The sequence below is a fragment of the Ascaphus truei genome, chromosome 13, assembly GCF_040206685.1.
Source record: "Ascaphus truei isolate aAscTru1 chromosome 13, aAscTru1.hap1, whole genome shotgun sequence".
NCBI lineage: Eukaryota > Metazoa > Chordata > Amphibia > Anura > Ascaphidae > Ascaphus > Ascaphus truei.
Window position 1 is genome coordinate 39,755,154 of NC_134495.1, and position 14,347 is coordinate 39,769,500.

Consider the following 14,347-nt stretch of genomic DNA (forward strand, 5'->3'; position numbering starts at 1 on the left):
AATAGCTCCAGTTAGCTTTAACTCATTGTCACGATGAGATCAACTTTTACCAACACATTTATATTTCTGGGTACTTGATTGAACAGAACAAGTTGCAAAATAAATTGTAATTTATTTCCTTAATAGACAAACACACGGCATCTGCAGAATACACTTAAAACACACTCACTGGGATCAGGAAACGAAATTAATTGTCCTTGGAACGAAATAAATGGTCCTTTGCTTGCCAGTGCAAGAAATGCAGCCTTGGTTTTAAAAGTCCTGTGGTTATGTGGTTGTTAACCCCTTCACTCCAGGACTGGTTGCTGCTGTACTGGAACAAAGTCTTGCATCTTTACATCATGGATTAAAATTCAGGAATCACACTGGGAATAATTGGGAAGCTGCATTTATAGACTGCCCAAAGCTATCTTTAACATGTGGATCCAATCCCCTCGTGGGAACAATAAAACCCACGAATAGCCAAGTGACCCACAGTTCATAAGACCGGTCAAAAGGGCTGTCCGGTGGGCAGGGCGCATGGGTCAGGTTGACGCCCATGCCACTTAGCATACCTGGGCTACACCCATAACTTGGGGCCACTAAGTCTGATTTTTGACTTAAAGGTGTCACTAGCCTGACATCTGCTGTGCATCAGTATGCCAGAATTGTATACATTATGGGCCTCTGGGTCTTGTCATACTTGACACTCTTTTAGACAGGGGGACTCTAAATCTGTGGGAGCCTTTTGAGGCTCCATCATAAAAATAATTACAACCCTTTGAGGCTTGGTCATAAAAATACCGAAGCTCATTCACCCATATCACAGCTGGAGGTCCAAGTAATTCCTGCTTGGATTTACAAAAAAAATACATCCTGCCTTACATTTAAGATCTGTTATCATGTGTTTGTTAGAGGGTATGGCAAGCAATGCATCTTGTCTTTTACCCTCGCAGACAGGGAATGGCCTGCACATGGGGAATAAAAATGGCGGGGACAGGGCAACAACAGTAATGCATGGCAAATCAGCTATTAACCCTTTCCTCCCCGTCACACTCATGTCTTCCCTCTTCCAAAGCATCACACGTCCTCAATGTCTTTCTTAACTTTATTGCAGAAGTAGAAAACAACGGGTACTTGTAGGTGTAGTGTGAGAAGAGAGTGCTTCTCTGTTTGGAATGCTTCTATGAGGTGGACTATGGTAAGACAGAAAGGCCTTACCAGGGGTGGATGCAGACAGGTCTGTACTCACTGTGATCTTAGGTGGAAAAGGAAGTCAGGGGCAAGGGTCACACTAAAAGTGAAGTGAGACTACACTAACTGTCAGCAAGGACAGGGGGGAATGGGAAAGCCCATTAACTTGGATGACTGGAGATGGTGCCAGGGCAACAAGGGGTGTGACAGACTGGAAGGAAAAAGGGCAACATAATGTATCCTTTCCATCTTCACTGGGAGTAAAACTGCACGGAAAGTAACATCCAAGTACAGCTAGCAGGCAGAACTGCCAAGGAAAGGGGGGGGGGGGGGGTGAAACAGAGAAGGCAGAAATGGGTATTTCTGTTCCATGACACTCCCTGTCTGGTATCTGGAGATACCACTATATAACAGAATATGTGGAACATATGTGCAATGCAAACATAGCATAACAATGCAAAAGTCCATGTCCACATAGAGAGGTGATACCGTCCGGTACCACTGGCGTCAAAGTCCTTTGGCCAAAACCTTCTGGTAAGGGAGGCCAGGTGCATGCACAGCTCCAGGTTAGCTGGTTGCACCACAATGCCTTTGTGTAAAGGTTTCTTGCACTGTTTTCTTTCAACTTTGTGAGAGAATAGTCCTTTTGTCTATATAGTTTTCTCTACAGAGTGCATTACCTCGTGGATATGCCAGTCGTGGTAGTCTGTCACCCTATCACCTGGCGTTTGGCAGAAGGAGATGGCCTTTGGCTCCTTGCAGAAGCGGATCAACACCCCTGGAAGACTGGTTGTCAAGTCTGATCCAGTGAGTAGTGCGCCGTTTGGAGAGGCTTCCTGATGCTGAGCATTGGAGCTGAACGTTACCCAGATCTGGATGGGTTTCTGATGGTGGTGGACACCAGATGATGGGAGGTGCCGGCATTTTTTACCTTACTTCAGTGAAGGCGCTGGCTCTGCGTGTCCGCTAAGGAATCTCTTCCGCGTGAAGACCACAATTTGATTCTTGGTCTCCGGCTCCCTTTGTGGGTTGCGGCGGAGCGAAGTGAGCTTAGAGATGGCATGTTCTTTATTGTTTGGGAGGCGTCTTTTTGGTGAATGCACTGGTAGCGGAGTCACCCAACTGCCCGGTCCGTCTTTGGAGAGCTCCTTGACTGTTAACCTCGGGAATCCTCTATCTTCCCTCGATGGTGTTTGCTTGTCATTGTCCCTTGTTGTCTGGCACGCTGTACGCCCTAGGTCATCGGAACGTTTCTCTTGCACGAGAACGTCTCCACGTACTTTGACGATACTCCTTTGTGTCTCTTTGTTAACTGCCGTCAGGAGGTTGTTTCCTCCCTGGACATGATGAAGAACAGTCTCTTTTGTCCATGTAAATCCCTTTGTGAAATGTCTCTGCGACTGTCTCTTTTTTGACGTGTGAGAGGACAGTCTTTTTACCACTGTGGCTTCACTTGCAGGGCGCAATCTTTTGCGGCTATGCCAGCCGTGGCAGTTGGCCGCTTTGCCACTTGATATTCTGTGGAGAGGAATGGCTGTACGTCTCAACCGTCTCATTGCTCTCAGGAGGACTGTCTGATTGTTTATTGTCTTTTGGACGATCCCTTTGTCGGTCACCTTTGGGGGGTTACTTTCTTCCTTCGGTGGAATCGACTCATCATCCTTAGCTGTCTGGACTGCTGAGCATCCTAGGCCATTGTCACATCCCCCTGATGTGATGATGTTTTTGTTGATCTCAGGGGTATGACCTTTTCTCTTCTCTTCACTTGGCCCTCCTGTCACTTGGAGATGGCCAAGACATGGTTCAGAGAGGGATGTGTGTCCACATTCTGTTATCACCGTTCTGCGGGCGTCAACATAGTCTTGTCCGTGCCCTTTGTCAGAGCACACGTTGCCCACTATCACCCATCCTAAGTCAAGTCTTTGGGCGTATGGTGCGTTGTGGGGTCTGTTACGCTGTTTACAGACTTTGTGCACCCTCAAGATGTCCCTACCGAGCAGCAGCAAGATCTTGGTGCCTTGTTCTACCGGCGGGATGTAGTTGTCTATTCCCCTGAGGTGCGGGTGATGACGTTCCACGTCTAGTGTGGGAATCTCATCCCTGTTTGCAGCCATGTAGTTGCACTCGGTGAGGGTGGGGAGAGCAATCTTCACTCTGTTATCCATTGAACGTATGACATAGCCGCTTGCTCTTCTCCCTGTTGTCTCAGTTGACCCTGCACAGGTTCTGAGGGTGTAGGGTGAGGCATTGTCTTGTGAGTTGAATAAGTTGAAGAATTCCATCTTCGCCAATGATCTGTTACTTTGATCGTCGAGGATTGCATACATCCGAATAGCCCTCTCAGGTTGTCCCGGGGGGTGCACTGTGACAAGGCATATTTTGGAGCAGGATATTTTGTCACTTCCTTTTCCGCAAACCTCGGTGCACTGAGACGTGACAGATGTTGGCTCTCCTTCCTCCCCACCATACTCCGCTATGGAGGATGGGTTGTTGAGTTGGTGGAGTGTCAGCGCCTCTGGATGTAGCGATGTTACGTGCTTGTCACTTTTGCACACTACACATTTGATGTCTTCTTTACAGTCTCGGGCTAGGTGAGTCCTGGAACCACAGTACCTGAAGAAAACTCCGAATTCTCCGAGCAACTTCTTGCATTCCTCTAGGGACTTCATCCTGAACCCAAAGCATCTGTTAAGTGGGTGTGGCTTCTTGTGCATGGGAAATTCCCTGTTTGGGTCCCTTGGTTCCTCGTCTCTGGCGACCGACTGGTCGGGAGTAGTTTGGGTCATGGAAGACACGTCCGTCCTGTGGACCGAGATGGGTGTTTGAGTGTTACCGTATGTAAGGTTAAAACTGTCTCCTGTCAGCTCTGTTCCACTCAGGGATTGATAAGGTTAAACAACAGTAGATGCTGGCCTTGCTATTTCTCAGAGGCTATTGTAAATAGCTTTGAAAGCAGCTGTTTTGAGCTTGTCATATGCTGTTAAAGCAAGACTACCAGAAGACAGGACTTGTATATCTCTTGCTCAGCAGTTAAATGTTTTAAAATTTACAGAAAAGGCATTATGTAAAGGTTACATGTAAATTTAGATGTGTGATCCATATTTGTAACAGATGACAACGGTTTTTTTGTCCCTGCCTTATGTATAAAAAACTGCTTTGTGAACCATTAAAGACAGTTGTAAGAAGTCAACCATAGTCTCCTCAGAATTCCTACAGCTCCGGGCCCGTCTGCTATACTATTTGAGACAAACACATATCCGTGCCGTATGAAGCTCCCGGGAGAAATTGTGTGTGTGTGTATTTAGCTTGCCGTAACGGATGGCCTGATCTGTAGAGATCTAACCGTTTTGGTGACAGAAGTGGAATTTTGCACAGGAAAAGGGGCGAGTAAAGATTATTTTTATTTGTTTCTCACCTTTTCCTCTGCGAAACTAAGTAACCTAAATGTATAAGGGCAAAAGAACAAAGGGTGAGAGTCCCTATTGTTTAATCGAGGGTAAGTCCCTGATTTATGTAACAAAGGGTGAGAGTCCCTATTGTTTTATCGAGGGTAAGTCCCTGATTTATGTAACAAAGGGTGAGAGTCCCTATTCTTTAATCGAGGGTGAGTCCCTGATTTATGTAACAAAGTGTGAGAGTCCCTATTGTTTAATAGAGGGGTTGAGTCCCTGATTTATATAACAAAGTGTTGAAGTCCCTATTGTTATATAACAAAGAGTTGTTTAAGAAAAACGAACGGTATATGGTCTCAAATATGATGGTAATTTAGGATAAGCTAATAATTATTTAGGTTAAGATGATATTAAGAATGATGAGACTAACCTTATTGCATGTTGTTAAGATAAAATTCCTTTATAAGTTGTTTATGGGATTATAAGTATATGAAGAAATGTACTGTAGTATGAGTTAAAATGACCCTTATGGATGGAAAATGTTGCTATCTGAATTTTTTACCATTTAAAAAAAATGTAGTTCTATCTCCTGCCCATATGATATCAGGACAATTACCTCCATATGTTGCCCCATTTACCCCAGTGTCTTCATTCCCAAACCCCCTGAGCCCCTTAACCCTTTCTGGGTCACAGGCACTGAGGCAATCTTCAACTAAGAAGTTTTTACGACTTCACTAAGAACCTGACTGAACAGCCTCTAGACCTCTGTCAGGGACTGTTCATGGGATGAATGCAGTGTGGCACGGGGATGAACAGGTCCTTCAATTAACACTCGGGCACAGCAACAAAACTGGGATTTTTCTTTTGACAATCTGTCCCCATCAAGTTAGGTAAGAAGTTGTGTTGAACAAATGGGGAATGTTGGGGAAATAAGATAACTCCAAATTATATTAATAAGGAAAATAAAGGGTTTGTATCCAAATATGTCAAAATCAGCTGTCTTTCTCTCTCACTTGCCTCCATGTATAAGCAGCTGCAAGTAGCCCCCACCCTTTTTCCTCCAGCTATTTTTACACAGGCATAGGAATGTACCAAAATCGTGAATGGCAGCAGGGCTCTTAGGAAACATGCAAACCCAAATTATTTGTGCAACATTTACTGAGTATGAGTATATATTAAGTTGAAATTAATAATATTTTCCCGTCTGAATTGAAAAGTGGAAAACAAGAGTATAACAGGTATAAGGTTTCTTTTTCCCTCAGAATGTTTTATTTTTAAGTATGGATATGGTAAAAAAAAAAAAAAAAAAAGTTGATTGATTGAGTAATCCCTATGTGTGTGCTTGTAAGAATCTGAGTGAATTCTATCCATATGAAAGTGTTATTTGCATTGAATAATAAGAATACCGGTTTATTGTATGTATACAAAATTACTATTCAGGGACTTGCAAATGCTTCTAGAATAAGAATATAAGTAATTGCTCATGTTGAAATCTAATTTTTAAATGTGTACACCCCCACTATAATATAAACTAATTTACACTGGACAGGAGAAAGTTTTGGGTATCTGTGGAGAAAAAGAATAAAGAAAGGATGAATTATTTTTGTAAAAAAAGTCTGGTCACTGGAATAATAAGGATGTTTATCGTACTGGCCAGGCGATTTATTTCCTTAACCAGAATTACAATTCTTTTCCTCTTAATCTCCACAGATAAAATCAGGTGAATATGTTATATAAAATAACAGGCGAAATATATTCTAGACACAAAGCTAACTAGAAGCTCAGTATTTTAAAAGTAGTTAAAAAAAGTTAATTATGATATGAAGAAGAAAAAAAGGATATCTTTATTAATTTAGTCTGCAGGATCAAACTGTTTAGTTTTCCTATTTATTAGAATAGGTGAGAAAATATGTGTCTGTTATTTTTGTAAAAACTGGTTGAATGTGTGAAAGAAGCGTAAAATTCTGTTTGTTTAGTGTCTGCGCTCTGTGCTCTTTTTATGTATAACCAGTATCTAAACTGTCTAAAAGTATATGTTAAGCCTATAATTTTCTGTTTAACAAAGATCCAGTTTTAATTTTAGAATACCAGTAACATTGTCGGGCTGTGTGAAGAGCTGCATATTTCAAGCTGTCCCAAATTGTATTGCAGTAACCAGTAATTAACCATTTTTTCTGTTACAAGGTTTTGGCAGGAAGCCCAGAGAGTTATTTGAGCTTGTTATATGGCTTGAAATGGAAACAGTTGTAAATTGATTAATATAGAGTTCAAATGAACAGAGGACAGTAACCCAGAATGAGCACTCTAAACACCTGGTGGGTAATGAAGTGGTTAAAACTTAAATCTTTAATATCCGTGTAAAATAATGGGTATTAAAACATATATTAAAAGCTCAGATCCTATAGTATGAACACTATGTAATGTTCTGGATCACTGATGAACTGCATAAAATCACTAAACTAGTGTCTTGCAGTGGGAACAGGTGGATAATGTAACCACTAGTCCAATGTAATTAGCACAAAAACTCTAGTGCTGAGCCATGTACTGCTGCGACACACTTTATTCGAGCAAATACCCAGTATGTACCTGGCAGATACCTGGAATGCGCCGCTCCTCACCTCAGACAAGCCCCGTTGCGTTTGCCTTCCCAGCCATGGTTCATGCCTGGCTGACGGGCGGCTGATCTGTTAAATGATAATGATTAGGATTTAATAGGCTGCAATGCTTCGCGTGTCTACCAGATGGCATAAATTCATGAATTGTAATGCAGTATATATATATATACTGTGCAGTATTGCAGCCAGCGGGAATAAAATGCTTCAATCCCTGCCTGGAAAATAACGCAATGCACTCGGGGAGAAAACAGTCACAAACCTCAATACACCCGAGTATACCCGAATTCGTGGGACTAGCCGAGCTCGAATAAAGTGTGTCGCCAGTGTATAAGTGTACCGACCCTGAAATAGCAGTAAAGCAACGGACAAGGAAAACGGACCCAAGCCAGGTCTGCCAGTATACTAGAGGGTTCTATATGGAATTATTTTTCTGCAAAGTTGATCAAATATTTTATAATTTTTAACCATCTTTTTCTCTCAAATGTGTCCCACCTTTAAATCTGTGTCTATAAGTTTTTATGCTACAGGTTATTCTTTCAGCAAATCAGATGCTATTTTGTGTTCTAAAAGTTTCTGTCAGAAGACTATAGCAGATTATATTTATATTCAGTAGGGTTCTTTTGAGATTTTTAATGTAAATTTTATACCCAAAGGTTTCAGGTTAGTTTTCCTATACATCAAGCAATTCCATTAAGGTTATGCTTTAAATGCTGTTATCCTTTATGTGATATTGTTCACATGTAATAAAAGTGAACAAAAGGAGGTTGTAATTGCTGTTATTATTGCTGGCTGCCCCTGAAACCGTATGGCAAGGGCTGAGAGTGTCAGCTCTTGGGTATAATATTGTACCTTACTATGTTGCCTGTAAATTTTCCCTTTTATACGCCCATATGGGTATAAGCTAGGATCTGTGAATGTAGGGTTAACTATGTAAGCCCAGTGGGCTAGTTAATGCATTCTCTGTTTATTCCCTTTGCCTCATGGGCCTGCAGCTGCCTGTACAAGCTTATAAGTGGATTGCCTTGTATGGGTGGCCCATTATGAGAAATAGCTGCAGAGCAGAGTCTCCTGGCACATGAGGGAAAAAGGGGAGGGCTGGATATTTTGGCATGTCTTGTCTGCCAGCAAGGTATTCTTAGCTGGTGTCTTAGAGAAGAGAAGGTTTTAGAACCCCACATGATAGGTGCAAATGGTGGAGGGCAAGCTCTTGTGTCTACATGTTGGTTTTATGTGTTCTAAACCTGCAATACATTGTGTTTGTCCTGTGATTTAAACCCAGGTTGGTGAATTACATGTGAAGGAGCATTACAATGCCCCAGCTCAGATAAGGATGGCCTAAAAGTGAACTGACCCTGTTATTTCCTATGTCATATTCCCTTAGCGGAACTGTGAAATTTCTTGTGTGTCAGTTTTAGGGGGATATTTGGGTGGAAATATAATTATTGTGGTTGCAGGAGTTGGGGGCCAAAGTGCTGGTAGTCACTTAATTTTCCCCAGCAAGCAGGCATGATTAGACGGTGCGCAGGGTGAATTACACCAGGGCTTCCCTGTGTCCCCCAGACTCCTGGATTTCGAGACCAAATCTCCCCAAGTTATTTTCCTAATAAGTATAAGGTCCCCCAAAGTATATTCTCTGTTTCTTGTGTTTGTGTGTTTTTGAGGTCTTATCCGAATAAACCGCAGTTTGTTTTTCAGCCTGTTTTGCCTTGTGACTGATCCCTTAAATATAAAGGTGTATTTGGCCTGGCCTTATGTGACAATCAGAAATAATTTTCTCTCATGGGAAGACAATGGTCACCCCAGGTACCTTGTAGATTTAATGTTGCATGATTATGCTCTAAACAGACGATTTTAATCAGCGTCTATTGTGTGAAACTAATGCAATTGTCTGAGTGTCTCATGTCCAGGTGCAGTCCTTCCAATAAGATGAAGATATAGGTGACACAAAAGCGCTTTTCATCTAAAATGGAGAGCCCTATTCCAGATTCTACCCAGTCAGAATATTTTTCCTGAATCCATGTTACATAAGTGCACCCACAGTCGCTTCAAATTAAACCTCAACACAGGAGGGAAGGCCTAAAGACACAGCCGTTCTCAGTTGGTGTTTTGGTTCATAAGAAAACCCGGCACTAACCAAAAAAAAGGAGAAAAGTTCATAGGAAGAAAATTCGGACATCAACATATGAACTTTTAACTTTTTAATAACCTTTCTTTTTACAGGTTTTATTATTTTAATTACAATGTTTATTCTATTAGATTTATATAAGTGGTGTCCACATGAAGACAATAGGGTAGTAACAAGAATATTTTGTTATATAATGGAATCCTGGGAAACGAAGCCCACATCTTATGTGCAATATATCCCAATGTACTATCCATACCCAATACGTTGCACCCCAGGAACATGAGAGTTATATTTAACCCCTTGGAAAAAGACAAGATGCTATAAGATATTTGTAGAACTATATATATAAGAAATTGGTTATGAAGGGAGTAGAAATACAAGTTTACCCTAGGGATATTATTGACTCTGTGATAGAAGGATAGAAGGATAGATAAAGTATTATCCTGCAGCTAGACCAGGTTATGTTATTTGGGAAAGTGGTTCCAGTGTTTGAAGGTAGAGATGAGGGTTGAGATTTGTTGGGACTTGGTGGTTAGATTATTTCGCTGGGAGCGAAGCTAGTGGATATTTTTGTATGTGTGTCTGTCCTACTCATTGCTCTCTGTGTTATGAACAGCAAAACTTTGGTCCAGAAGTGCGTTGCAACCCCCCCACCGATGCTATGTCTCTTTTTGGTGATGAAGATGTCAGCAGTCCCCCAGAAGAAGAGACTGAAAAAAAAATCAACTGAGCCAATACAATGGCCAGAAAGGAATCAAGTTATGCACTATGGGACTATTTTTTTGGTCCGGCAGGACTATGATATGGTTAACTGTTCTTTAAAAAGACTGTCTCTAAAGGATAAGAGGGGGCTGAGAAGATTGGATATGAGGAAGGTGGGGAGGTCACCCAAGGGTGTGTGTCAACCACAAGGAAAGGATCACAAGACAGCCATTTTGACTATGGCAGCCATTTTGTCTGTTCCAATATTCTGAGTAAATGTCGTATGTAAGATGTATGTGTTGGGCAGTCGCTCCTAGGAAATATTAACCCACACCAACCCCCACTTATGCTCAGAAATAGAATTTAAATAATGTTCATCCTACATATGCAAATAATATGAAATTGAAAGGCATTAATTATTAAAAATAGCTCAGTTAAGAGAGTAGCGGGAGGTCTAATACCCTTTTAGGAATGTATGATTTATATGCAAAATTAGATTTTTTAGTAGTTAATATAGATGCCGTTTTTCACGATACTAAAAGACACTATTTTCAAGGCTCAGCAAAAGATAGAAAACAGTAGTTTTGCAAAATTGTATGGCATTGGGTTATCTGATGGCAGCACAAGGAGGGGTTTGTAAATTAGTGGGTAAAGAATGCTGTGCTTATATTGACACCCAATCAAAACACCATGATATAGATACTCTAGCAGAAATTCAATCTAGAATGCGAGAGGAACCAAAAGAGTTCGATTAGATCTTTTGCCTTGGAAATTGGCTAGGTGTATTGGGAATTAAATTCTTTACGGAATTAGGATAATCGCAGGTTTATTACTCTGTGTGTATGAATTAATCTAGATGGCTAAAAGTGTAACCAGCTCTATTTTTGCCAAATAAAGCTGTTTCTACTAGCTCTACAGTTACGTATATGTCTCCCACAAAGAGAGCAAGACATACCAATAGTCTTGGTACTCGTCAACCACCCATATGTTCATCTCTGATTATCAAACGAGATACCTAAAAGAGATAGGTTTCTGCATTCCCATGGTTTCTTGGAGGTTTCTCCCTTGGAGATTTTCCTCTCCTGAGTGGTGTGCAGAAGAATAAATGGGATTGGTCAATTGGTTTGTTCTTTCAGAACAAAAGGAGGGTATTTAAGGTTACAAATGTCTCCTGTCAGCTCTGTTCCCCTCAGGGATTGATAAGGTTAAAGAACAGTAGATGCTGGCCTTGCTATTTCTCAGAGACTATTGTAAATAGCTTTGAAAGCAGCTGTTTTGAACTTGTCATATGCTGTTAAAGCAAGATTACCAGAAGACAGGACTGCCTTATAAGACAACATTGTATATCTCTTGCTCAGCAGTTAAATGTTTTAAGATTTACAGAAAAGGCATTTTGTAAAGGTTACATGTTAATTTAGATGTGTGATCCATATTTGTAACAGATGACAACGGTTTTTTTGTCCCTGCCTTATGTATAAAAAAACTGCTTTGTGAACCAGGAAAAAATATTGAGGTGAGGTCCCCCAATAAACTAGTGCTAAAGAGCATTTATACCCACTCATGAAAATGAATCACTGCAAGCCAGATCACATATTGTCCTTGATACATGCTTGGAGCTATAGGCATTAACCCCAATTCTTGGGTGAAACGCGTTAGAGGCGCAGGGGTATGTCTCCCCTCCTCTTGTTTTTATCCATGCCTGAATAAAGAATTATTTTTTAGCACAGTCCAGCCTCCGCAGCCTTTCCTGCATCGTAGTGCCCGCTGATTCACCTCTCCCCATTGGTATAAGGTGATTTCGTTTTGCTTTGTGAACCATTAAAGCCAGTTGTAAGAAGTCAGCCATAGTCTCCTCTGACTTCTTACAGCTCCGGGCCTGTCTGCTATACTATTTGAGACAAACACATATCCGTGCCGTATGAAGCTCCCGGGAGAAATTGTGCGTGTGTATTTAGCTTGCCCTAACGGATGACCTGATCTGTAGAGATCTAACACCGTATCTCGCCACTGGTCTCTCATTCCTCAGGCTGTTTGCACTGTTTGTGGTTTGCGCACCCAAGATGAAACTGGGATCGTTCCTTGTCCTTGCCGCTTCGCGGATGAAGCTCAAGAAGAATGAGAATGGGGGGAAGGCGACTTGCTTCTCCCTATTGTATTTGGAGCCTTTTGAAATCCATCTTTCTTGGAGGTTGTAGGTTGCTTCTCCAAGATGGGTCTCACTCCACGAGCTGAGTCTAGGCCGTTGAGACCTGTTAAGGAATGGTCTTTTCTTGCAAACTCCAGCTCTTGCAGCAGGTACCCGAGCTCTCGTAACTTCGAGTAGTCTTTAGCTGTGATCCTGGGAAAGCTGTCGACTCATTTGAAGAGCGAATCTTCGACTGCTTCGGGGCTACCGTAGCACTTTTCCAGCCTTTCCCATACTAGGTCAAGACCTACTTGAGGGTGGGTCGCATTTGCTGTCCGAAGTCTCTTCGCGTGCTCTCTGGATTCGTTTCCCAGCCATTTGAATAGCAGGTTGAGCTCTTCCCTGTCAGGAATCGGCGTTCTCCGCACTCCCCACACAGAGCACTCTCTCCCATCAGGGAGTCCCTGGTCACACAAAACAATCCTGCCTTACCAGCCTCCGTGGCTCCCCGCCCCTGCCACCGTCGCGGGATCACTCCCCTCAGCGATTCCTCTACTCAGCGCCGGGCGCGCCCACATTCTTCACTCTATCTCTACAACCGGTACCGGCAAGTATTGTCTACCTTACTACACCTGGCCTGGCAACACTTTATACCACATTCCGGACACGCTCCCTTTGCTGCGGGTGCGTGTATTACCACTTCCCCCTTCAGCTCAGGGGACGGGTCTGGTCTGCGGGCAGCACTGGCGTAACATTATGTCGAGCCCACAAGACGCAGACCAGACCGAACTTCAACAGTTTCTCTCTAATCTGCTTCAGCAAAACCAGGCCATGGCGGATCAAATTGTGGCACTTACACGCCAGGTCACAGTACTCTCAGACCGAGTACCGACCGCGACCTCGCCAGATGTAAGCCCCCACTCCGCAAGTGCAGTTAGCAGCTCCGATGTAAGGATTCCTCCCCCCAAGCCTTATGTAGGTGAACCGCAAGAATGTAGGGGTTTCTTAAACCAGTGTGAGGTGCAGTTTGAAATGGCACCCCATCTCTACAATACCGGTCACAAGAACATAGCCTACATTTATAACCTCCTCACTGGCAGCGCCCTGGCTTGGGCTTCCCCGGTTTGGGAGCGACGTTCTGACCTTACCCAAGATTACCCGGCATTTAAAGCCGAGTTCCAACAAGTATTCGATTCCCCCCCTCGTCGGGAGATGGCATCTGTTTCTCTTCTCCAGATCACTCAGGGACGGCGAATGGTGACACAGTATGCTGTGGAATTCCGGACTCTAGCAGCCGAGACTAACTGGGGACAAGAGGCTCTCGTCTCCGTACTCTGGCAAGGCCTGGCAGATCCCATCAAGGATGAACTCTCTCGCCAATCCAGACCGGATCAATTGGAGGTCCTCATTGATTTGGCCGTCCGAGTGGATCAACGTATCCAGGTACGCCGCTCAGAGCGTCAGCGCACTCACTTCCATAACTTTCAAGTTCCGTTCTCCAGTACTCCCAGCAGCACTCCTGCTCCCCCAAGTGCTACCACACCTCTTCGTCCTGCACTGGAGTCGCCAGAGCCAATGCAATTTGGGGTACAACGCATCCGCACACTGATACGGCAGTTCCGCCACGCCGGGGGATTGTGTTTCTACTGCGGATCCATGGAGCATCTGGTTCGGGAGTGTCCACTGCGTCCGGGAAACGGGAATACCAAGTGAGTACAGAGGGGCTCTCTCTAGGTGTAATGTCTCCACTTCCCCTTCATAAAGGTGAACTCCCTAAGAAACTTACATTTCCAGTCTCCCTTTCAGGCGATAAGTTCCAGACTTCTACCGCCGCTTTCATTGACTCAGGAGCTGGAGGAAACTTCGTGGACCTTGAATTCGCCAGGGTTAAACCGCATACCGCTCATGAGGAAGAAGGTTCCCATCGCACTCGTCGGTATCGATGGACATCCTATTACCCCGGCCCACATCTCCTTAGAGACGGTCCCCTTGCTTCTGTCCTCACATCTGCACAAGGAGATCTTAGTTCTCGATGCCATTCACGCTCCTGGGATACCCATCACCCTTGGTCTTCCTTGGTTACAGCTTAACAATCCTCTCATTGACTGGACTTTTTCTGCTCCCATCTCCTGGAGGCCGAGGTCAGGCGAGACTCATCAACTGCTGGCCAATACCTCTGTTCCCGAAGTTATTCTACCTTCTGTTTACCACCTAT